The sequence below is a fragment of the Podarcis cretensis genome, assembly GCF_951804945.1.
Source record: "Podarcis cretensis genome assembly, chromosome: 7".
NCBI lineage: Eukaryota > Metazoa > Chordata > Lepidosauria > Squamata > Lacertidae > Podarcis > Podarcis cretensis.
Genome location: NC_137176.1, coordinates 33,576,559 through 33,601,834, shown reverse-complemented (window position 1 = coordinate 33,601,834; position 25,276 = coordinate 33,576,559). Strand labels below are relative to the sequence as shown.

General features: G+C 42.1%; 1 protein-coding gene across 7 annotated transcripts in view; it reads right to left on the bottom strand.

Annotated features, from left to right (window-relative positions):
- LOC307220151 (uncharacterized protein) overlaps positions 1-24,915 on the bottom strand; it is a gene marked incomplete at its 3' end in the record, with an annotated part of 350,445 nt that extends 325,530 nt beyond the window's left edge. For 5 of the 7 annotated variants that reach the window (XR_013840714.1, XR_013840715.1, XR_013840716.1 and 2 more), the window contains exons 1-2: positions 22,848-23,071; positions 17,719-17,950 (exon numbers count right to left, since the gene is read on the bottom strand). Of the gene's footprint in view, positions 1-17,718; positions 17,951-22,847; positions 23,072-23,928; positions 24,104-24,275 lie in introns of those variants that run through there. The other 2 variants (XR_013840712.1, XR_013840713.1) reach the window with 2 other exon arrangements.
- Positions 24,916-25,276: the final 361 nt, after the last annotated feature.

Genomic DNA, 25,276 nt, shown 5'->3' with positions numbered 1-25,276 from the left:
CTTTGTTACCCCATTTGTTCTGGTGCCATTTTGAGCCCTGAAAAGTAGATAGCACAGAAAGAGGAAGTGAGAAAGAAAATCGCAACTCTATCTGTGGGGAGGAGAGAGTGAGGGGGGAGAAGGTGACTATCCTTCTCATGAGGTGACAAAGGAAACAGTGGGGGGGGGGGCTCAGAGGTTTCACGAGTGCCAGGGAGTGTCCACAAGAGTTCCATTGTGACAGCAGGTGCCAAGTTGGCAATCATAGAACCTGTTCTCAACTTTGAATGCTCATCTCAGCCTCTCTAAAAAAATATAGTGGGGGAACAGGATGCTGTTTAAAATATAACACAAAACTGAATGGGTTGTTTCCTTACAATCACCCTAGTTCAAGGGTAACTTTATAAATACCACTGTTGCCAAGGCCGGATAAAAGACACTTAGATAAGATCAATTGAAATTAACAGAAGGGGTGTAAGAGTGTCCTCCAACTCAAGGAATTCCCAGGTAACATGAAAGGTAGAACTAGACATGTTTGGAATTTTAGCTGTTCTTAACATTTCCCCTGCCTGTCTGGGTTTCATAACTCGGGGGGGGGATAGGTGGGGTGAGGCACTGCAGAGGAAAGGTAGCAGTGGGGTGAGGGTAGAGGGGTGTTAAAGTACCTGCTGCATATGCCCCCCCCCCTCCTCACAGAGAACTCTGCTCATCACAAATCTGGAAGTCTCATTTCAAGTCTAGCCTTGATCCCAGAAATAGATTTTAATTAATACTGTGGTTCCGTCTACCATCATCTGTATGTTATCAGTTTAAAAGATGAAATGATGCAGTGATGGATGACATGAATTTAACACACACGTTGCAAAAAGTGTTATTTATTAATAGGGAACCCATTTTGTAAATATACACGCACAACCTCAATCCAACTATATCTTGGAGGCCTGGGACTCCAGGGTCTGTGCTTATTCTGGCCTTCCTCATTCGCCTCTGCGAATGGAGCAATTCCACCTGCCCCAAAGATGAAAGGAGAAGGAGCACTTCTAGATCAATGGCTCCACTGCCCTTGGAGTCTGTTGTGCACACTGTTAACACATGCAGGGCTCCAAATTGGGTGCGGCGAGCTTGCCACATTAAATGACTCCTCAAGCCTCTCTCTTTTTCTTTCTCCTAGCACTTGCAGAAAATTACAACCAACCAATTAAAAGGTTTTTTGTTTTTTTACTCCATTAACTCTTTGCCTTGTAACTGACTCATTAACCATTTAAAATACATAATCTGTACTTTGATGTTGGACATACTTTCCAATATTTAATTAAGATAACATTTCCCTAGAACTGGATCGCAGGCAAAACATTTGCTTTTTAAAGAATCATTAAACACACATTGCTCATTTTTAAAAGGTACGTAGGAATTTGTTATAATGCAGAAATGCCATAAGCACCAAACATCCATCCCCCAAATGACTAGCTCAATTTGTGTACCACCGTTTTAATCTGCAGTTAATCAATGATGCCTATCAATCAAAGAATGAGCTCAACCCTGCTGTTAGGACGACAATTAATTCTTGGACGCCTCAACAAGTCATCCAAAAACAGAACTAAATTAACTAATAGCTTCCAGTCAAAACACACCAAAATACTCTTCTCTTTCCACTCAAAAGAAACTGAGTAGTTCTTACTAGAAAGGGAAGAGTTGGGTTGCCTCTAGATGGAGTTTGGAGGCAAAATATGTAAGAAATTTAGTGAGTAAAGAGAATATATAGGAAGGGGGAAGGAAGGAATAGATAGAGAGAGGCCTTATTTTAATCAGAGTGTCGACATTTTCAACATTTAACATATACTCCCCACTCACACCAAACACACACACACACGCTTTTTCCTAAAATAACAGCATTTTGGAAGTCACTGTTTTTCATTTCTTCTGCTTCATGTGCTTTTCCTACAGACTATGCCCATGCAAAAGCAGACCTCTTGAACTCCAAAACATTTGTGAAAGAGTGGTGACAGAACAATACAGGGGAAAATAAAGCTTTGTGTGGTAATTGAAAAGAGAGATTCTTCCAGGACGGGTTCAAAGACTGATCTTGTAGTTTTTGCTTAGCTTTCCCCATCACCACCAATTCCACTTGCTTAATAAGTTAGCAAAATAGGTCCTTGTGCAGTGTTACCATTCATTGTATAAACCGCTGGTTCCCAAAGCGCTTCCTAAGAGGACCTACCAGTGGAATTTCATCTTTGTTCGAGACCCACTTAACCTAGAAGTGAACTCTCCTTCCCTTTATATCTTTGTGCTACAAGGCATCCAGGGCACACTACTAGCAGGCTAGTGATCCATAAATAAAGCCCTCATGACCTGTTGGATGGACCTCAGTCCCTCTTGGGAAGCCACTGGTTTAATCTCTTGCATCTTTCCTATTCAATACATTTTAAAAGAACTTCACAATTTAAGCAATTTTAGAATTCTATTGTGTGCAAAGAAATAAATGCAGGATTTGTTTTCCCCAAACCCTTGGGAAAACATCTCAATACATTCACCACAATTTTCACTTGATTTTCTTCACCTGTTTTGGGTTAAAATACCACATCCTACTTGAAATTTTAGCTACACATCCCTACCATGGATTTATCCTTGTGGGAAGTAAATATATCTTATATGATCTTTAAAAGGTTTAGTAATTTAAAAATGTATGAGTGGAATTTACAGCACTTTCATGTTCCTTAAATAAAAATTATTTTTGTTATAATGTAAAGATAAGTGGGAAAAGGTCTTTTTAAAAATCTGAAAACACATGCACACAACTCAGGGTAACAAAGGAAAGTTTCCTCAATTAGTGAGGAGACAAAGAATTCACAAAACTTAACGGGCTTTTCAAAAAAAAATCCACTTGTAATTCACTGACTGGTTTTCAGACAAGAAGTATATTTACAATATGTTTAATGGAATAGACTTCTGATTTGTCTAGATTTAAAGCACTTGAAAAAAGGTTCACGGTCATTTGTTTATGTAACTATCATCAGTTTAATGGCGGCAAAGATGGTCAAGCAGAGGTCTACTCCTCCTCTTTAGTCGGACTTAATCTCTACTATTTTAAAGAACTTTAATATTTCAATGGCACACCATGCTGCACATCATTCTTAGCTCTTGAAATGTTGGGGCCTTTAATTAACAGTAGCAAAGTAGGAAAACTGTAAAGGGCAAGGCAGTGAAATAAAATGGAGAAAGAGGCTTTTTTTGAGAGAGAGAGAGAGAGAGAGAGAGAGAGAGAGAATGAGAAGTCTAGGAATTGAAGCAAAAACAATGTTACTGGAAGCAGGGGCTAGTGGGGGGGGGGCGGTGATGGAAGAGCCCTGAAACCCTAAGGATGCAATGAAGAGACTGGAAGCAAGAGCAGACATTGTATACCACTCCAATACCTAATTGACAAAGGACAGCTTTAAAAAGATTTTAATAAAGATGGAAATAATGGGAACCAAACAGCCCAATTCTTGGGCTTCAAGCTTCTAGGTCATGGGTAGACAAACTAAGGCCTGGGGAGCGGATCCGGCCCAATCGCCTTCTCAGTCTGGCCCACGGATGGTCCAGGAATCAGTGTGTTTTTACATGAGTAGAATGTGTGCTTTTATTTAAAATGCATCTCTGGGTTATTTGTGGGGCACAGGGATTCGTTCATTATTTTTTCCCCAAAATATAGTCCGGCCCCCCACAAGTTCTGAGGGACAGTGGACCAGCCCCCTGCTGAAAAGGTTTGCTGACCCCTATTCTAGGTTGTAGAAAACACACATTATTTCAGAGTGTTTCTGTTACCAGACAGAAATCTCTAACACTATGGAAAGTATACTCAATTGTTAAAACTCCCATCTCACACAAAGTGTTCTCCAAAAATAATTGCACTATTTCATTATCACTGATAGAAAGTATGATATCTCACACAATTCTGGAGGAGCAATACCTTTTATTGGCCCCTTTCGTCTATAAAACACACTAGATTCTTCTCGCAGGTCCAATTTATGTATTTTATTATTTTCTTTTAACAAACCTATATTCTATCTACTTTCTAGGTAAGTCACGGCAGCTAAGAAGTAAAAATACCAAAATACCAAAACATTTTAAAAAGGTCCCTTGCTTATATTCAATCAATCATAAAACACACACACACACACACACACACACACACCCCAATAATAAATTCCAAAGAGAAAAACGGTAACTCCAAGGAATTTTTCACCAGCCATGTGTTTACTAGCCACCTAAAACAATATAATGATGGGGCCTGAAGCAACTTGCTTGGCCAGGCAACCCTCCACAGGGAATGCCCTTGCCCTGCTTGCCATCAGCCACGCCTCACCTTGTCAAGGGATCTGACTCAAGCCTTCATGTGATGAACAGAGTCTATGGAAGGCGGCACAGTCCTTAAGATACCCAGGTCCTATGCTCAGGGCCATCCCAAGGAGAGTGCACAGCCCAGGACAAACCACATTGGGTGTCACTCCCATTGCTTGCATCCACGGAGCCCCCAAAGCACTGAACTTGTGGACCCTCAAGGGCAACCGTGCCCAAGCTATTCAGACCTTTAGAAGTTAACACCAGCACCTTGCACTGAGCCTGCAAAGAAAACTGGCAGCCAGTGCATATGATGCAAAATTTGCGTTTCTTGAACAATCAATATTTCTTGAACACAGGTTTTCCAGGCACCAAGTCAAAAGGTTGTCAGATCATACGCAGCTTGTGCAATAACTTGTTTCAGCTCCTAATGCATTTCTTAACAGTCAGTCAAACAAAATGCATATCCTTTATAGAGCTGGGGGTTAATAAAATGGTGCAAATTGCTTTTTTACTGGGCATGTGGTTTAAACATTTTAATCTTGCCTGTTAACAACAACAACAAATCCCACAGTGATTGTTGTAAGCAGGTTCCTAGATGAAGATATCCTGCTTCTATTTTTTACTTAGTATTCTTGCTCTTAATCAGGTCCCTTACTGGTGCATTTCTGTACAGGAGCCATTTTAAATGCTTGCACAGTGTTTTGCTTTCAAAGTGATGTCATAGCGGGGGAGAGAGAATGGGAGAAAGGAGGAGCCAGGATAGAGGAACCAGGAGTTCTTCCTCATACAAACCCAGAAAAACCCACAGTCCATTCATCCTTACCTTATTACATATAAATGAGTTGGACTTTTATGAAAAAGAATCTCCAAGGGATGGGGGTAGGCCAAGGTTTTGAAAACGGTATAGGTGCAATATATTCTCAACAAAAGGCCAAATTAATTGTAAATAATGTGGTAACAGAAGAAATACCTATAGAAAAAGGTACACGACAGGGTTGCCCAATATCCCCTTTGCTTTTTATATCAGTCCTGGAGGTATTGTTAAACATGATCAGAAAGGACCAGTTGGTTAAAGGAGTTCAGGTCGGAGTTAGACATTATAAATTAAGAGCATTCGCAGATGATCTAGTATTGACTTTGCAACAGCCAGACACCAGTACCAAAAGAGTATTAGAATTAATTGATATATTTGGTCGAGTAGCAGGTTTTAAATTGAATAGACAAAAAACGAAAGTGTTGGAAAAAAATTTAACAATGGAAGAAAGAGAGAGTTTTCAGAATGAAACAGGCTTGGAAATAACAAAAAGGGTAAAATACCTGGGGGTAAACTTAACATCCAAGAACGTGAACTTATTTAAGGACAATTATGAAAAATGTTGGTCAGAAGTTAAAAAGGATTTGGAAATATGGTCAAGGTTGAAACTTTCCTTGTTAGGCCGAATCGCTACCATTAAGATGAATGTATTGCCTAGAATGTTGTTTTTATTCCAGACGCTGCAGATTGTGGACAAGATGGAATGTTTCAAGAAGTGGCAGAAAGATATATCAAAATTTGTCTGGCAGGGCAAAAAGCCCAGAATTAAATTTAAGATTTTAACTGATGCAAAGGATAGAGGGGGGTTTGCCCTGCCGGACTTAAGACTTTATTATGAATCAGCAGCTTTCTGCTGGTTGAAACACTGGCTACTTCTTGAGAACACTGACATTTTGGACCTGGAAGGGTATGACAATAGTTTTGGTTGGCATGCATACTTATGGTACGACAAGGTAAAGGTGTATAAAAGTTTTAAAAACCATATTGTAAGGAAAGCATTGTATAACGTTTGGATTAGATACAAAGATTTGCTGGAAAGTAAAACCCCTAGGTGGGTGTCACCAATGGAAGCTAGGGAAGTAAAAAAGCTTAATATGGATTCTAAATGGCCAAAATATCATGAGATTTTAGAATATGATGGCGAAAGGGTGAAACTTCAGAGTTATGAGAAACTAAAGCCTAAGGTTCGAGATTGGTTGCATTACCATCAGATAAATGAGACGTTTAAACAGGACAGGAAAATAGGATTTCAGAAAGAGAAGTCAAAATTAGAAACAGAACTGTTGGAATCCAATACTAAGAACTTATCAAAAATGTATAACTTGCTGCTAAAATGGAATACACAGGATGAAACGGTGAAATCAGCTATGATTAAATGGGCACAAGATATCGGTCATGATATTATGTTTGCTGACTGGGAACAGTTATGGACCACCGGTATTAAATTTACTGCATGTAATGCATTAAGAGAAAATATTATGAAAATGATCTACCGATGGTACATGACCCCAGTCAAGCTTGCAAAAATTTATCATTTGCCTAATAATAAGTGTTGGAAATGTAATGAGACTGAAGGCACTTTCTACCACCTTTGGTGGACCTGCCCAAAGGTTAAAGCTTTCTGGGAAATGATCTATAATGAAATTAAGAAGGTCCTTAAGTGGACTTTTCCTAAGAAACCAGAGGCTTTCCTCTTGGGCATGGTGGGCCAAGTGGTGTCAAGGAAGGATAGGACTTTCTTTATGTATGCCACTACAGCAGCAAGAATTCTACTGGCAAAGTATTGGAAGACGCAAGAACTACCTACTCTGGAAGAATGGCAAACAAAGGTGATTGACTTTATGGGACTCGCCGAGATGACGGGCAGAATCCGGGACCAGGGGAAAGAGACAGTGGAAGAGGACTGGAAGAACTTCAAAATATATCTTAAAAATAATTGCAAAATTGAGGAATGTTAGGATGTCAGGGGGTAAGAAGTAAAGAATTGCAGCAGTAAACAAAAAAACTTAAGAAATTTTTACGAAAGGGAACTAAGACAATGGACTCAAGGGTTGCTAAAGAATTATTAAACAAGGATGCAGGGATGGGGAGGTATGGGGAAGTCAAAGAAAGAAGGGTAAGAACCGATGAGTATGATGTGATACTGTTTTACATTGTTCTTTATTATATGTGTGGAAATTAATAAAAATTATTATAAAAAAAAAAGAAACCTCACTGTAATAAAGGAATATCAAAAGACTACATTACTACCATGCCACATATAATTATGAAACCAATTATAACCATTATCGGTATGTTTTTATTGCAGAGATGGAGCTATACAATAAAAAATATCAGCTAGTAAATGATTATGATCTTTATTGGTCACCATTATCATCCACAGGGAGAATTTTCTTTTATTATGGATAAAGAAAAGCAGTTTCTCTGAAAACCCTCCCACCTCTCTTTTGGCCCAGCTGTTATGTTTTGGCCACACTTGATTATTACTTTAGCCAGAAAACCAATTTGGATTTCAGAATCTTAACATGAACAAAACAACGCTCAAATCACAATAAGAATTTCAACATTTATGATGAGAGAAGCAAGACTGGGAACTTATAAGCCATTTTTTGTTACACCTGACCTCAAAATATTGTTTGGGTACACAGTGGACCACTTCCATTTTAGTACGACAAAAACCAAGTGTGGCTGCGCTGCCATTGTAAAGCTTAGACAGCACAATGCGTATAATTGCTAACCCATTGGCTTTAGTACCAACCGTTAATAACTATGGGTGCTTTCTAAACACAGTACTACACATAAGCATGTACTCAAAACCTAATGGAATCTGAAGTGTGACTGAGAATTACCAGAAATGTTTTATGCTATGGAGAGGACAGTATGGCATTATGCTGGAAAATCAATGAAACTATTCAGAAGCTCACATTTCCTGTAACAGAAGTAAATCCAAGTGACCACAGAGATAATAGTGTCTAGCTCTGCTATCATTAATTAGGGCAAGAACAGGAAAGAAGCTGTGACCATTTGCGAGAAGGGACTACAGTACTATCCTTGTTTCCATCCTTGCATGCGGATTGTGCCTCACCTCATTGCAACATCCCAATTTGGAGAGACGAAGACAATTTTGAAATGGGCAAGCCATTTGGGGAAAGCTTGAAAATCCACCACACAATTTGGGCAAAACGCAATTTGAATATATTTTAGCTGTAGAATTGTTTAGTTTTGAGTTAAAAATGAAGACACAGTATTCTGCATTACAAGAAGATCTGGACTCAAGCAGATGTGCTATACACACACACACACACACACACATTCATAGATACATGATAGATGATAGATAGATAGATATAGATAGATGATAGATGATAGATAGATAGATATAGATAGATGATAGATGATAGATAGATAGATATAGATAGATGATAGATGATAGATAGATGATAGATAGATAGATAGATAGATAGATAGATAGATAGATAGATGATAGATAGATGATGAAAGAAAGAAAGAAAGAAAGAAAGAAAGAAAGAAAGAAAGAAAGAAAGAAAGAAAGATGTCCTAGATACATAAGGGATGTGGGTGGCACTATGGTCTAAACCACAGAGCCTCTTGGGCTTGCCAATCAGAAGGTCAGCGGTTTAAATCCCTGCAACAGGGTGAGCTCCCGTTGCTCTGTCCCAGCTCCTGCCAACCTAGCAGTTTGAAAGCATGCCAGTGCAAGTAGATAAATAGGTACCACTGTGGCAGGGAGGTAAATGGCGTTTCCATGTGCTCTTGTTTCCATCACAGTGTTCTGTTGCGCCAGAAGTGGTTTAGTCATGCTGGCCACATGACCTGGAAAGCTGTCTGTGGACCAAAGCCGGCTCCCTTAGCCTGAAAGCGAGATGAGCGCTGCAACCCCATAGTCGCCTTTTGACTGGACTTAGCCGTCCCGGGGTCCTTTATCTTTTACCTTTACCTATATACACACTTTATAATAAGGACCATCTCTGCTGCAAGTCCTAGGAGAGCTGCTTCCTGCTGTATTGGCCTCTTCCCACCTAGCCCAGGAGGGTGGAGCCCTGACTTACTCCAGCAACATTAGCAGCCACTATTGCTTGAAGCAGAGCTTTCCAAACTGTGTGTTGCAACACATGTGGGTGTGTCACGCGAGTGCTCCCTGCACTCCTCCTGGGGCTGGAAAGGGATTACTTTAACCTCCAGTTTGCTATTAAAACTTAATTACTGTGTCATGAAATGATGCATGTCTAAAAAGTGTGTCAACAACATGAACAGTTTGGAAAGCTCTGGCTTAAAGGGACAGAGACCATCTTGCCTGCAAGACCTGCTCTTCGGTAGGCCTAGAGACTGTCAGAGTTGGGTGTTGTTTAGGAGTTTTTTTGATGGGCTCACATTTTAATTCTATAGATGTTTAATTATTGCTGTTCTTGGTATTATGCATTTGTACCTTTATTGTGAAATGTGCGGGGACTGTTTGATTTTAATTATATAATTACTGAGATGCTTTGTTGTTTACAACTACTCAAATTTTGTTTTATTTTTGTAATTGTGTGTATCTTCTGATGTTGTAAATCACCTTCAGCTTGGTTTCACTTTGGGAAAATGGCATACAAATTAACGATGATGACGATGATGACGATGATGAAGCCCCACAATTAATCCATTTAGCTCAGTAGCGTCTACACTGACTGGTAGCAGCTCTCAAGAATTTCATTATTATTATTATTATTATTATTCATTAAATTTCATCTCAGGGAAGTTCATGGAATAAAACCTCAAAGTACATAGCAAAAACAAAACAAAAACCCTCCCTCCCATAAACACATTTTAAAGGACTGCTAATCAACCCAAGGCCTTGTTGAAGAGGAACACTTTCAATGGGCACCTAAAGATGTGTAATGAATTAGCCAGACAAACCACCCTGGGGTTTCAGGGAGTTTCAGACATGGGTCTTTTCCAGCCCACTTGGAGATGCCAAAATTGAGCATGGAACTTTCTGTATGGAAATAAGTCAATCTGCCACTACATCCCTTTCTCACACAGTAATGAAAATGTTTAGGAAAAGACTAGGAAGTATCTTCATAATCAAATGGTTATTGATATTCTAGTCCTTTCACCCACTTAACCAAAGCATATAAGAAGAAAACAGAACACCCTTTTTATTAAAGTTAGGATATTTACCCAGCTAATGGGGGGTAGAGAGGTGGTAGACAGAGTTAAGGTTATTGAACAGAACATATTCCCAACCTGAAAAAAACAACTCCCGCCCCCCCCAAAAGACCATGAAAACTCAGTACATGACAGTCAAGTAAAAGTTTTTCTTGCGCTCTAAACGCAAACTAAGCATCTCAAACTAAGCAAGATTTTCAGTTCATGAAAAACTGCAGTATATAAAGCTAACAAGTGTTTGTCATTAAATCAAAACTGACTTCTTTGTAAAGCCTAAAGTACATATAAACTGGCAGCTACCAGATACGCAGACAGTAACATTACAAAGACTACAGATTGGTTGAAAACCTATCAGCGCAGCCACACAAAGAGAGGGCATGGAGGAACTTCCCACTCCAATAAATGCAAACACACACACACACACACACACACAGGTCTGGGTTCATTTCCAGTGTTAACTAGTGGAGAAATGAGTAGTGGGGGAGACAGAATAACTGAAAAAAATGCAGGGAGGAAAAAAGAGTAAAGCAGCCCATGTCATTCAGCAAATCTTCCATGCAGATGTCCCTTCATGCCTATTAGAATCAGAAGTCAGTTGCAAGCTTTGAAATGCCATCTGAACTTTGTAAAATAAAGGTAAAGGGACCCCTGACCGTTAGGTCCAGTTGCGAACGACTCTGGGGTTGCAGCACTCATCTCGCTTTACTGGCCGAGGGAGCCAGCGTACAGCTTCTAGGTCATGTTGCCAGCATGACTAAGCCGCTTCTGGTGAACCAGAGCAGCACCTGCCAGAGCGGTACCTATTTATCTACTTGCACTTTGAGGTCCTTTCAAACTGCTAGGTTGGCAGGAGCAGGGACCGAGCAACAGGAGCTCACCTCGTCATGGGGATTCAAACTGCTGACCTTCTGATCAACAAGCCCTAGGCTCTGCAGTTTAGACCACAGCGGCACCCGTGTTACTATCTATTTCTGAGTCCAAATTGTAATATGAAGAAAATCTACAATGAATCATAGAATCATGAGTTTTGTCAAAATCCACATCTTTAATGTCATTCCAACAAACAGTTACAGAAATATTCCAATATACTTCCAGAACATCTAAATCTCCACTACCACCATGAGACATGGAACATCTTATAGTGGCAAAAGAGGAACAAGATGTTTATTTGATCACTAACAATAATTTAACAATATAAAACAAATAAGAACATAAAACACTTATTTCCAAGGATGCTGTCAGCTGCAGCATAACTCAGACTCAGTTTTTCAGGTGGATTCAAAGGTAAGAAGGTACCTTTGGGTAAGATACATTATGGGTCAGATTCCAAAATGTTAAAATTTTATGGTGAATCTAAAACAGGTCCAGATCATGGTTAGGCCTCCATAACAGAAGGCAGTGACATTCATATAAGACATCAGGGTGTATAAGTATCAGTCCCAATTACGGGCTTTAAAATTCAATAGTATCCATGTCCCCGGAGAAAAGATTCACAAGAAACGCAAATATCACAACTTTATTAGCTAGTGGAAAAGACCTGCAGCAAGAGAGCAGGTAACAGAGACAAAGGAATTTGCATGGGTGGGGGGGAGCATCCTCATACCTTTATCTCAATTATTGGGCAACACTACCCCCACTCAAGGGGACGCAGGTGGCGCTGTGGGTTAAAGCCTCAGCGCCTAGGGCTTGCCAATTGAAAGGTCGGCGGTTCGAATCCCTGCGGCGGGGTGCGCTCCCGCTGCTCGGTCCCAGCGCCTGCCAGCCTAGCAGTTCGAAAGCACCTCCGGGTGCAAGTAGATAAATAGGGACCGCTTACCAGCGGGAAGGTAAACGGCGTTTCCGTGTTCGGCTCTGCCTCTGGCTCTGGCGATGTCACGCTGGCCACGTGACCCGGAAGTGTCTCCGGACAGCGCTGGCCCCTGGCCTCTTAAGTGAGATGGGCGCACAACCCCAGAGTCTGTCAAGACTGGCCCGTACGGGCAGGGGTACCTTTACCTTTACCTTACCCCCACTCAAACCCAATCCACTGAAGTGAGGTTTTCACTGCCAACTCACCATGAAGTTGAGCTCAGGGGAAGGCTTGCTTCCCCAACCTGCCCCTGCTGCCCAGCATTCAGCAGGGTGGCTCCACTAGATCCCAAGAATACTGAACTAATAATCTCCTTGAGTCAGGCAGCAATGGAAAGTGGTTGGTCAGAAGCACTTCACCCAAAGGTGCCTTAGGTTACTTACCCTACCCTGCCTCCAAATTACTTCCCAGCCTGCCCTAAATGCCAGCTGGAAGAACCAGCCTCCTAACCCCTCACAATTCCCAAGGTCAAACTTTGCTGCAGATCTTTCAGGAAAATGCCCAACCACTCAATAAAGAACACTATAAACCCTAACACTATATGAACACTATAACCCCTAAACAGATGTGTCAAAGAAAAAATGGATGTGAAAATGAGAAAAATAAACCCCACCAGAGGTGAAGATCCATATCTTGGCCTCCCAGTTTATTCACAGCCTGACTCTGTTAATCCTGTTGAGGTGGAGGGTACTGTACAGGAAGGATGCTCCAACATCTCAGACCACAGTAAGAATGCTAGAGGCATGTTATTACCATGAACCTATAAGAATCAGACTCTTTCACTGCCGTCATAATGCAAATCCCTCCCCATTTTAGCGTTAACCCTCTGCACAAATGTAAATATGCAGTGAAACAACAGCAGTGAGGAAGAGACAGTGAATTGCTCTCCTATTTAATTTCCGCTGTCCTTGACACGGATAAGCCATGTCAAAGGTCCTTTTACTAGAAAGCCAGATGGGAATTTTATACATATCTATATGATATCCTATAGCCTACTTTGAGAAAGAAGTTAAGTACTGAACAGGAATGTCAGACTGAAACATTCAGCCTTTAGGATTTAGAAACTCTGGCTTTAGAAACAAACAAACCTGATAACAGGAAAGTAAGAGATTAGAGACAGAGAGAAACAGAAGAACAGGAAAATATTATAGTATCACTGGAATGCATCACGCCCAGTTATGTTGTTGTTGTTGATTAAAATTCTATACCGTCCTTCATCTGAGGATCACAGGGAGGTTTAGAATATAGAAACACAAAAATATATACCATTGTAACAAACAAAAACAATATCCCCTAGTTTAAAAGGCTATAGATTGTTTAATTAGTCAAAAGCCTGGAAGAGAAGGTTTTGGTTTTTGCCTGGCGCTGAATCCCTGGGGAGAGCATTCCTCAAGTAGGAAGCCACCACAGAAAAGGCCTTTCTCGTGTTGCCACCTTCCAGACCTGTCATGAAAGAGGCACACAAACAAGAGCCTCAGATGACAATCACAGTGTCCGGGTCAGTTCATATGGGGAGAGGTGATCTTTGAGGTCCTGAGCCACTTAAGGCTTTATAGATCAAAACTAGCACTTGGGCCCAGAAACTAACTGGCAGTCAATGTGGTCGGGCCATGGCTGCACAGCTGGGCCACCAGATGAAGCTGATGGAGGGCACTCCACGTCACCAAGGTGACCTGAGCCTCAAGTGACAGCAAAGGATCCCAGAAGTATCCCCAAGCTGTGTACTCACTTAAGTCACAGATCCCAATCCAAACACGCAGGCCCCAATCCAGTCGAAACCAAGCGCTTTGACTTGTCACTAATTTACTAATAAAAATTAACGTTACCAACATGTAAGTTCTATGAGACTGTACACAATCACTGCATCATGACCCAATTGCTTTGCTCAGAACAAATTCTTTTAATTATTACTTGTTTTAGTTTATATCCAGCCTTTCTTCCCAAAGGAGCCCAGGGTGGCAAACACACCAACGTTTCCAAATAAAAAATAGCTAAACAGTTAAAACATTCTAAAAACAATTACTATTAAAAAACAAACTATATAAAAGCAGTTTACAATTAAAAACATTCTAAAGCAGTTACCATTAAAAATGTTCTCAAAAGCATTATTTCATTCAGTGCTGATTCTGAAGGTTTCTATTGACAAGGAAGCCTCCTTATTTGGGGAGCAGAACTTATACCCAGACAGGCATGCTCTTACAAGATTCGCCACTGGCGAAAAAGCAATGAAGCAAGTCTCTAATCTGAAAAAATAGCACCACTGTGGTGAAGAATTTGGAGTTTCTCCAGCTTCCATACCAATTCCAAAACCCAACAATCTTGCAGTGAAATTCTCAGTGGTTGAAATCATATTAGTTCCACAGCCATTTTACATAATTCATACTAATTACAGTGAATCAATATGGAGTGCTTTATGGAGTGGTTTTTCTTTTTTTAAGAGAACATTGTTTTGTAGAAGGATACAGAAATCCACTACCTAAAATAATACAAACAAACTTAAAACACAATGTTTCCTATCACCACTTAATCTGTAATCTCTTTCATAATAATAAATTAACTGTTTGAAGCAGATTGATACAGCCTATATGTTTCAAACTTTTTTCTTTGGAGCAGTGTAATCTTATGTATGTCTACTCAGAAGTAAGTCATAGGAAGTTCAATGGAAATTACTCCCATGTAAGTGTGTACAATATTAGATTGTTAGTTGTTCCAATAGGAGTAAGACCTTTTTTTACAGGAAGAAGTAGTAGTAGTACCATAGTTTGCCCATATTCAACTAACGTGTCTCAACACACAGTTTGTAAAGCTATGCTTTAAGCAATAGTAGCTTAAAGTAGTTAGCCCATATTCTCAGAAGCAAAATGAAGATTATGCTGATGTTTAAAACTGAAGTAACTTGAAGGTAAATTTTATGTGAATGGCTGTTCTTAAGGAAGAAATTAAGTCACAAAATTTACAGCTACGGACAATATAAAGTTAGATTTATTTATTTATTGCTTTTGATTTACTATCTGCATTGTTAATCTAGACTCAAATATTGTTAGACTTTCTAAAGACCAACCATTTTGTCTTTATTGGTTGCTCATACAACCTTTTCTTTATGCAGTGTTGTCTTCCTGGTCAAAGTGCCTCCCCCTCCTTGGTTGCCCCCCCCCTTCCACTACTATGCAGCCATTATCAGTATCATCAGCATCACAATGCCAAGCAACTACCAAAATATTGGGGGAAATGCTTGGGATGAAGGGAACACAAGCTTCCATTTGCAGCTTCAATACACACCTCAATCTTCTGCTTAAGTACAACTTGAGCTGAAAATGGAAGTAACATTTGCATGGGAAGGAGCTGCCTGGTTCCTCAATTTTAACATTACAAGCACTATGAAGCAACAAGGGAGAAATTACCACATCAATGCAGGCGCAGGCCAATTCTGTGTCCAGGGCAGCTGTCTACCTGGTACGCAGGCCAAGACCCTACCTGCCCCGCAGACTGTCTCGCCAGAGTGGTGCATGCTCTACTTATCTCCCACTTGGGCTACTGCAATGCACTCTACATGGGGCTACCTTTGAAGGTGACTTGGAAACTGCAATTAATCCAGAATGCGGCAGCTAGACTGGTGACTGGGAGCGGCCGCTAAGACCATGTAACACTGGCCTGAGAGACCTGCATTGGCTCCCAGTACGTTTCTGAGCACATTTCAAAGTGTTTGTGCTGACCTTTAAAGCCCTAAACAGCCTCAATCCTGTATACCTGAAGGAGCATCTCCACTCCCATCATTCAGCCCAGACACTGAGGTCCAGTGCAAAAGGCCTTCTGGCGGTTCCCTCACCGCGAGAAGTGAGGCTACAGGAAACCAGGCAGAGGACCTTCTCGGTAGTGGCACCTGCCCTGTGGAACACTCTCCCATCAGATGTCAAGGAAATAAGCAACTATCCTACTTTTAAAAGACATCTGAAGGCAGCCCTGGCAATGGAAGTTTTTAATGTTTAATCCTGTATTGTGTTTTTAATATTCAATTAGGAGCCGCCCAGAGTGGCTGAGGAAACCCAGGCAGATGGGTGGGGTATAAATTATTATTACTATTAATAAACCCTCAATATAATGCAGATTTGGGAGGGGGGAAATTGAAGTTCTCTTTACAACTTGGAAAACAAGAGATTATTTTTCTTTCCCTAATGTTAAAAAAAACCAGCCATCCTCAACACTTTTTCTTAAGGAGTGCATACTTAACTGCCCTACATCTTTTACAGACCTCAACAAATCTTTTGGGAGAAAATATGCATATCAAAAGCAACTGTTTTCATGGCACTAACTGTGCCCTAAATACAAACAGAGCATACAAAACTGACAAGACAAATGCCAATGCAAACATCACAACTATCTGAGATACCTTTTAGAGGCATGCATTTAACATTCACCCAATCTTAAACAAATCCAAAAAAATTGCATCTATTCTCAACACTAATATTTCACCCAAATAATTATCTTTTCTCCCATAGTATCCACCTTGACCACTTAAAGCCATAGCCTAATTCACTGTGTAAATGGACATTCATAATATGTACAAATGGTTGGCTTCCACAAAAGCATCCAACAAAACAAACTTTAAAGAAAAGCCTGCAGCAAATTTCAGATGGTGGAGGGAAAGATACCCAAAGAAGGTATATTCAAAGTCCAGAGATCCTAACCACCTTTTAAGAACAGCAACACCCAATCTAGGTTTCACTTTAGTAAGGCCAAGCAGGGTCAAAGGAGGTAATATTGAAAATAGTAACCAAGAGTCCAAAAAGGCGATGTGGCCCAAGTCACATTGAAGGTTGGGTTCCAGGGCAGGCAGGAAAAGACAAAGAGGCAGCAGACGAGTGATGTGTTATAAGGCAATGGAAATAAATGAGTCTGTGACAAGTTGCTCAGACTGGGAAGGTCAAGTCTATGGTCACAATATGTTTCTTGACCTAGACCACCTGATCCCTCTGAAGTAACCAGTTAAGAATTTCTTCTTGTCACTGTGGACCAACAAGGCTCAGGCCAGCCAGATCCAGAGCGATCGACAGACAGACAGACACAAACACACACACAGAGAGAGAGAGAGAGAAAGAGAGAGGGAGAGAGAGATCCTGTGGCCCTCCAGATGTTTATTGTTTATTTATTTATCCCATCTTTCCTCCAAGGAGCTCAAGGCAGCATAGATGGTTGTACCACTTCACATTTCACCCTCACAACATCCCCGCGAAGTAGGTTGGCCTGAAAGGCAGTGAATGGTCCAAGGTCACCCAGTAAGCTACAAAGCTGAGTAGGGGATTTGAACCCCGTTCTCCCAGGTTCTAGTCTGACACCACACTGGCTCCAGCTCCAAACATCCCTGACCATTAACCATGCCGACTGGGACTGATTGACTCCAACAACATCTGGAGGACCACCCCTGATACATGCCTCAACATTTCAGAAGCTGCATTTAACAAATGAACATATTTTGGAGCACATAACTGACATGCATAACATAGTTAAAGGAGCAATCCTAAATTTGGCATCAAATCAGTACTTGAGTAAGACTTATTCTGAGCAACACTGTTTATTTTACACATACCTTATTCTGAATCACAGAGGCGACCAAGCCATTCAACTACAATTTTCACCAGCTTCCATTTGGAGAAATTCTTACAACTTATAAATCCAAGTATTAGTGTCTTCTTTGGTTTACACTGTATTCCACAATGAGAAGGTTAATAAAACATGGCATCTGTCTGGTTCTGGTTGATACCGATTTAGACATAGCTTGCTGGCAGGTATCCTACTTCAGAGATATTCACACAGTTTACCTATTCAATAGAAATGAAAGCTTGTAAGCTTTGGTATTGGCACATTTCAACAGTTTCACTATAAAACAATTCTAAAGCTGTGATTGTAAGCACACATACTTGGAATTAAGTCCGACTGATTTTTAAGTAGGGTCTGTTTTCACCTAAACATGCTTACAATTTAGCTGGAAGACTCCTGTAAGCCTCGTTTGTGTTCAAAGATGAAAGTATCAGAACACTCCTGATATTCCTTTGGAACAGGGGTGCTCTAGGGGACCACATGCCAATGATGAGTGTGACCATTTGCACACACAGGGTGATTTGCATCCCCATCAGAGCACTGTGCTCTGCCCACCCCAGTGCAGAATCTACTGTGTAGTTTTCCTTTTTGCTGCTGCAAAACCTGATAGGGCTTAGGTGGGGGGCAGAAAAATGCTTGGTGGGGAAGGTAAACCAGAGCCCCAAACAGCAGGTGAGCCACCCCTGCTTTAGAACAGTGGTTCCCAATTGGGGGTCCACAGACCTCAAGGGGTTCACATAAACTATCCAGGGAATCCGTGGCACCATTCACATAACAAAAGCTACCAATGCTATAGAGATATGAAAATTCTCAGAAGTAAGGTGTCCATAACTTGGCTTTTGAAAAACACAGGGTCTGCAGTACTTAGCTAATTGGGAGCCACTGTTCTAGAAGCTTTTATTGCAGTGCAAATCTATGTGTGCCTATTTAAGAAGTAAGCTCCACTGGACTTAATGGGAGTTCCTCCCAGGTAAAGGCATAGAGGGTTGCAGCCTAACCCATTTTATCTCAACCACTGTACTTTTACTATTAAGCACCACCCATTTTAGGAGTATTACAGAAGCAACTTTTCCTCAATAGGGTTTTTCCACATGCACTGAACTTCTAAATCTTACCTCCTGCAACTTATCATTACCCATTAATTCCTAGCAACTACAGCAAAAACGTTTCCCAACCTTTCTATTCAAATAACAATTTGAGTTTGGTGCACAGTAAAACACAAATTTTGTTGTTTGCATAAATCACTAAAAGAGTATCAAATGGATACCATCCTAGACTCTTAGGCAATTACAAGCGGGGCCACAAATCTAAAGAGTTACAAATATTACTTTTAAATGCCTGTTAAAGGGAAGATTGTTTAAAGCATGGGTAGGCCAACTAAGCCCGGGGGGCTGGATCCTGCCCAATCGCCTTCTAAATCCGGCCCGCAGATGGTCCGGGAATCAGCATGTTTTTACATGAGTAGAATGTGTGCTTTTATTTAAAATGCATCTCTGGGTTATTTGTGGGGCACAGGAATTCGTTCATTATTTTTTTCCCAAAATATAGTCCGGCCCCCCACAAGTTCTGAGGGACAGTGGACCAGCCCCCTGCTGAAAAAGTTTGCTGACCCCTGGTTTAAAGTGACTGACAACTCAACCCTTATGCAGATGCAGCATGGAGTGATAGATGATGAAATGGCATGCAGAACCAGACAAGAAGCCGTCACCACTCTGAGGAAATGTGTCCCCCCAAAGACCATGCTCTCCTGACTTTATAATCTGCATACATTTGAAAGTTTTCTGTTCCTGTAGGTTTAGCCGCAAGGCACACTATAACTTCATTACACTATAACAAAGCCCAAAGGGCAATGTGCATCAGAGAAAAGATGGAAGGAAGAGAGTTGCTCAAATCACTTCCTTCCACCCATCAATTTCCCCCTGAAATTTCCCATCCCTATTTAAATTTCTAACCCTGTGATTTTCCAGACCCATGTTTGCTAGGTAAACATGGATCTGCAATACTAGCAGACACTAAAGGAACAGATTGCAGAGAGGATCTTCAGGGTCAAGAGGGCCAGCAGGGAAGGCTTAAGCCAGGCATGGCCAAACTTGGCCCTCCAGCTGTTTTGGGACCATAATTTCCATCATCCAGAGAAGCGGACACGGAGCAATGGTTCCAAACTACAAGAAAGAAGATTCCACCTAAACATTAGGAAGAACTTCCTGACAGTAAAAGCTGTTCGACAGTGGAATTTGCTGCCAAGGAGTGTGGTGGAGTCTCCTTCTTTGGAGGTCTTTAAGCAGAGGCTTGACAACCATATGTCAGGAGTGCTCTGATGGTGTTTCCTGCTTGGCAGGGGGTTGGACTCGATGGCCCTTGTGGTCTCTTCCAACTCTATGATTCTATGATTCTATGATCCCTGATCACTGGTCCTGTTAGCTAGGGATGGTGGGAGTTGTAGTCCCAAAACAGCTGGAGGGCCAAGTTTGCTTATGCCTGGCTTAAGCATTCCCTTCCTTCTCACCTCTTCTCCCATGCAAAACAGTGCCTCCAGGGGTGCTTTGCAGTGAGAAAGAGGCTTTGCTACATTTGACTGTAGTGTAACATACTTAACACTGTTTGAACTACATGGTTAAACTTGCCACAGTTCTCTTCCCAAATATGGTTACAACTTATCTTCTGGAAACTGTGGCCCTACCATTTTTCGATAGGGGTGGCCACGTTAGTCTCTTGCTGCAAAAAAAATGAAGAGTCTGTCTGGTAGCACCAAAAAGACAAGTTGTTGTTGTTGTTGTTATTGCAGTCGTGTTGACTATGAGTATAAAATCCAACAGAAAGCATGCACTTGCATGAGGAATAGTTATCTAACCAAAAAGGACTGATTGTCTTTATTCTAGAATCTAAGCAGTCACCTAGATTTTCAGAAGTGGTATACCTCTGAATAATATGATGGGCACAAGTGGAGGAAGTATTGTCACACTCAAGTCCTGCTTGCAGGCCTCCCATGAGCCACTGTGAGAACAGAATGTTAGACTAGATGGGCCTTTGGCCTAATCCAACAGGGGTTTTTTTCTGTAGAAGTCTAGGTGATCTTTGTTTTTGTTTTGTTTTTAAGATTTCTAACCACACTTCACAGCTGATTCCCAAAACCAAAGACAACCTTTAGCACTTACGATTAAATGGCCAACTTCCCTTTTCATAACTTGCTTGAGTTTTAGGCGTAGAACAAGTGCACATTGCCCAAATACGCACTAAGTGCAATTCCTCAACTACAAATCATAATAGCAACTGCACAACCCCCACATTATTTCTATAGGCTTGAAGCTTCTATTGTTGTTGAAAAGCCCTTGGAAATAGCTTTAAAGACTCAGGTAAGAAATGGAGTAGGAAAGGTAGTAGGGAATCAGTGAAATACATTAAACAAAGATGTAAGCAAAAATTAAAGTAATAAGATTAAATTAATAAGAAAACTGAACAATACAGGAACAGGAGAAGTTGAAAAATATGAGATATGAGGTGGTACAAGTTAGGAGCCTGTTTTCTCTATTTCTCTTCCCGCCGTCTCTCCTTTGTAGCTCTATTCTTGAAGTACTCTATTGTTCTGAGCTCTGCTGAGCTTAATGAACTTTGTAAGTATTTCTGGCATTACAGCTTACACTCTCAAACCCTAACATTAGCCCTTAACTTGTACAGGAATCACACAACTGGACTCATATGAAGGCCTAGTCACACAGTGACCAGATTGCCAATACTTTTTATCTGTACTAGTGATCTTACCAGCCTGGCTCTATCAGTGGTTACAATACTCAGAATGTGCTCCAGAATTTCCTACATAGACAAGGCCTGTGTGTTACTGCACATTAGATCCAGTATTTGTCATTCCGGTACTAGATCCAAGTGCTAGAATTACGATATAGTGGTTCAACAAGACCAGCCATGACAGGAAATAATCTGCCCATTGCGGGCTCTCCTGTGGATCTACTAACATTTGTGAGAGAAAAGTGAGGAGAAAATGAAGGACGGATATACACTACAAACTTAAAATGCTTTGGTACCAATCCAACTAGCATGGTTTCATCAAAGATCCTTGGAACATGGAAGTTCTACAAGTTCTACAAAATCGCACTGAAGATTTCTAGTCCACATCATGGAACTAAATTTTCAAGGATTCCCCAGAGAGGAAAGAAGGATTAAACTAGTGTAACTCTGTAGTGTAAGAGTCTGTTTCAAAATAAAGTATTAAAAGAAGACATGCCTGCAGATATCACTGCAAAACAAATGTCGTGTATAAGAAAAAAGTTGTAGAATGGTAGGTACCATATATCAAAAGGAACACAGCAACTGGGAAAAGCAGGGAAACAATGGGATTAAGAAAAAAAGTGGTTATTGAAAGAAACAGAAAAATTCAGGACAAATAATTTAAATAATAATAATAAGAGAGCAAACAGGAATATAATGTAAGTTACCAAAACTTAACAAAAGGGGAGAAATGCCAGAGGTTTGAAACAAACAAAAAGAACAGAAGATTTTTACAAGTATACTGGAAAGTAGCCCGAAAACTTCCATCTTAATAATGGCCCATTTAACAGTGAAATGTGCTATCCTAATGGTCCAACTCAGAACAGCTTTCCAGTTCTACAGAGGCAGAGAAGTTTCTGCTGGTACCTACCTTACATTTATGCCTCCACAAACTCACACATCAACAAAGAACCAGCATTCACCTGCATCTCAGCCAGGCAGATTCAATGTAGACCACACCTTCCAAAATGTCCACCTTCCCTTCAATCTGATCATTCCAGCATCCCGTTCTTGGTTCAGCCAGCACCCCCAGTCACAAAAGAACACTCTTCCCAGTCACTGTCCTGAGAATCCATATCTCAAGCAAGAGGCGGTCTCTCCCCCCCCCCTTGGTGCCCGCCAAACTGCATTACATAAGCAGATCCAAACTGACAGAATCACAGGCATTAACAAAATCAACATCATACCCCCAGCGTCTTAACATCCAGACCCAAGAGGATTCCACACTAGTCTGATGCACACCTCCCAACCTCTCTAACGCAGTTTCCACTTAACACTTTCATTTGATAACAAAGCCACAAAGGGAAGAGGGAGAGAGAAATAGCAGAAGTAACTCACCTTCCTTCTTCTCTTAACTTAAGACCAAACAAATATATTAAAATTAAAAACCAGGACTCTCTGAGGAGTAGCTGGAACATTCTGCAAAGTCTTTGGGAGAAGTTGGAGAAGTCTGAATAAACTGTTGAAAAGACCAGATAAACCCAGAAGGGGAGATGGAGAGTTCATCCGAGTTTCCTCTTTTGTTCAAGTTCCCTGAGCAGACAAAGAACCAGCAAGCGGCAGCAGGTTTCTCCCTCTCACCCCCTTTCCCTCCCTCCCTCCCCCTCCCTCTCCCCACCCACCCCCATCCTAGAGCACCTCAAGTCTAACTTCAGCCTTCTCATCTTCTTTTGAACAGATCCTGCCCTGCAACTTTTTTTCCTCTCCCCCCCCCCAAAAAAGAAGCCTCTCGTAGACTTCCCTTTGCGCCTCATCACAGCCTCCAGTTCAAAACTTCCCTCTAACTGAGCCTCCCAGAAAAACAATTTTAATGGAGGCGGGAGGGGGCAAGGAGGAGAATCTCTCAAATCATTATTTCCGGTAGATGCACCTCTTTGTTTGGATTCCCCTTGACGGTCATTGAGAACAATTCCCCTCGGTATTCGGGCTAGGCGCGATTCCCCTTCCCAGCCCCCTCCCCTTACGATTCCCAAGAACAAGGTCTTGATTTTCCGAAAATGGGAAAGATATCCTCACACCCAAAGTGAGGGGGGGGGAGGTGGTGCTGGATAGGGGAGGCCATCAAGATGTAGGGTTAACACGTTTCCCTTTCACTTTTGGAAACGTCTCCATCCAGCCAAGGGGAACAAAAGCGTCCTCGCGCAAAGGAGCTCGGCAGCAACCAGTTTTTGACATCTCTCTACCTGTTGCACAGCGAGAGGGAGGGAGCGGTGGGAAGGAGAGCACCCGGCAGCCCATAATAATAGGGGCTCGCCAAGCTTTTCACCTGTCCTCCCTGAATAGGGCTGCTGGAGCCACTTCCCAAAATGAAAGGGAAGGGGGTTGAGGAACGCAAAGAGTGTGGGGACTAGGGAAGAAAGCCAAAAACAGTCCTTCCCACCCCACCCCCACCCCGCCGCCTCCATTCTCATCTACAAACCATAGTTTTCAGTCGTCTCCCAAAAGCAACAAGTCTCAGTCCCAGCCTGTTCCTTCCACTTGCTCCATGTTTTTATCAATGAGAAGGAGGGGAAGTACACAAACACACCCGGACGCCAAGAGCACATTCTAATCCCAGACTACGAAACTGCCTGCCACTGAGGCTGCAGCTTCCTAACTAACGCACACAGCAAAGGCCGGGCTGGGGAGAGGAGGAGGGATATTGAACACACAAAAAGAAAACTTTTGCTGCTATAAGGTCCCGCTGTTTTGGGGAAGATGCGGGGGGGGGGGGAGAGAAGAATGGTTAAAGTTCGCGGCGCTCCACAAAAGAGAAACGCAACTCACCTTAGGAGACAGAAGGATAACCCCTTCCGCTTTCTCCTCCTTCCTCTTCCAAACGGTTGGATGGGGCGGCAGGGGGGGGGGGAGGAGGAGAAAACAATGCATTTGCGGCGGGTCCGTCTATCTGAGCTAAGTGGCTCCCCCTCGGCCGCCCGCCCGTTCCTCGCGTCCCCCGGCACCAAACAAAGGCGCAGCCAAGAGCTCGGCTTGCTTTGCGCTTAACTTTTTTCTCACGTCGATCCCGCTTCTGCAACTTTTACCCAAGTCGGGTGCCTCGTTGCGGAGACGTGAAAAGGACACAAAAGGAAAAATTAAGGCGCCCGCCCCCGCCCCCCAGCCGCCGCTATTGCATTGTGCCATCCTCCATGCCATGCTGTAACGATTTCGCTCTTTAAAAACTAAGACCCCTCAGCAAACAAGTCTTAGAAGCGGGGTGGGGGAAGGGGATGTGGATGTGGATCCTAGCGAGCCTGGAAGTTGGGGAAAGTCCACAAGGGTAGACTGATTCTTCCTCTCTTTCCAATGGCCTGCGCGCGCTTTGTTTTGGATACCACGAGGAAAGGCGTTGTTAACCCCAAGGAGGAGGGGGAGCGCGTCGCGGCGCCAAATGATCCCTTTGTGCGCACGTGCGCAAAAAGTTGAAGATGTTCCGAGTTCCGACCGCGCCTTGTTCTTGAGCAACGAGACCGCGGCCCCCTTACAGAACAGCGCCTGCCCGAGCAAGCAGCTCCCGGAAAGCTCCGCGGCACTTCTCCTCCAGTCCCCACGGCTAACTTCCACCAAGGCCGCGCCAATATGCTCTTTAAAAAAACACAAACAAGCTTAAGTCGGAGTTGGTACCCTACAACGTCCCCAGGTCGCTATACCTACCTTGCCCGTCTACACCTGCAGGGAAATTGGGCGGTAGAATGGACTGCACCACTTTAGACTGCAGGTGAGAGCGCGCCAATTTAAAACAAAAAGGAACCAACCTGAAATCAAAACATTTAGCGCATTAGAGAGGA